At 37.2% G+C, this 1254-nt stretch overlaps 1 pseudogene; it reads right to left on the bottom strand.

Annotated features, from left to right (window-relative positions):
* Positions 1-824, bottom strand: part of LOC101561642 — a 19026-nt pseudogene extending 18202 nt beyond the window's left edge.
* Between the last annotated feature and the right edge of the window lie 430 nt (positions 825-1254).

Raw genomic sequence — 1254 nt, 5'->3', positions numbered from 1 at the left:
CCACTCTGCGCCTGGGCTGGGACTGGTCCCGCTGGCGCAGGGTAGCAGGAAACTCTCCGCACACTCACCGGACCTGGGCTAGGACTGGGTCTCAAGAACTTTAACAAAATATAAACTCCATCATCTTACTATTGTTTAGTAATAGTAGTAGCAGCAACTGCAGTGGTAAAATCGTATTGTACTTGAAGGTTAACTTGTTTAAAATAAGTTTTATATAATGAATTCAGCTAATTTTCACAGTAGTCCTGTGAGGTGTGTTCTAGTATTATCAACTTATTTTGCATTTGAAGAAACTGAGGAGTAGAAAGGTTTCAGCAATTTTCCTGAGGTTATGTAATGTAGTAAGTAAAGAAGAGGGGATTTAGATCCAGATTATCTGGTTTCAGATTCTATGTTCTTAATCACTATTTTATACAGCCTGTCCTTTGAAAAAAATACATGTTAGGGCTGGTGAGATGGCTCAGTGGTCTAAAGCACCTACTTAGAACAAGCTTACCAAAGCACAGGGACCGCTGTTCAATCCCCCAGCACCACATGCCAGCCAGCCCCGCCCCCTGGTGGGCTGAGCTGGCCACACACACACACACACACACCCCCACACACACACACAAATAAATAAATAAAGAAATACATATTAACTTTGCTGTGTATACTGACACATAGAAATCAGCAATTTTTGAAAGCCAAATACAGCAAATTTCACATAAATGATTCTAGCATTTTAAAGCTAGTTGTAGGTTTGCCACGTTATTTACCTCTCCTACTATTTTTGCTTCATGAATAGTTTCAGTTTCCACATAATTTGTCACTTTGGTTCCAGACATACTGTCAATATCAAGGCAAATAGAGCACTTCTTTAGCAATGAGACAGAAGTTGTATCATACGTACAATATCTCCAAATATAAATATGCATTTATTTTTATTTCTCCTTTCCCAAGACACCTCATATACACTTCACAAATCCATTGAAAAGGAGAATCAATTAGTGCTATGCTAGGACCTTTGTTCAAATTAGGAAAATGACTCAAACTACAGATACTCTATTATGTCTATTAAAAATGTATAATAAATGTATTATTTTAGAATAGAACGCATTGGTATTATCCTTGTAAACAATATTCAAATCAATGACAAGTATTGAATGAATGACAATCCTCTAGGTTTTTTACTAGTGGGTACTGTACAATCCATGAGATTGCACTATGGCTATAAATCCAGTCAGTCATCATCCTCTGAAATTAGCAAAAACACTT

The sequence above is a fragment of the Octodon degus genome, unplaced genomic scaffold, assembly GCF_000260255.1.
Source record: "Octodon degus isolate 3935 unplaced genomic scaffold, OctDeg1.0 scaffold00041, whole genome shotgun sequence".
Lineage (NCBI taxonomy): Eukaryota > Metazoa > Chordata > Mammalia > Rodentia > Octodontidae > Octodon > Octodon degus.
Note: the sequence above shows the minus strand (reverse complement) of the source record. Positions and strands in the feature narration are given on the sequence as shown.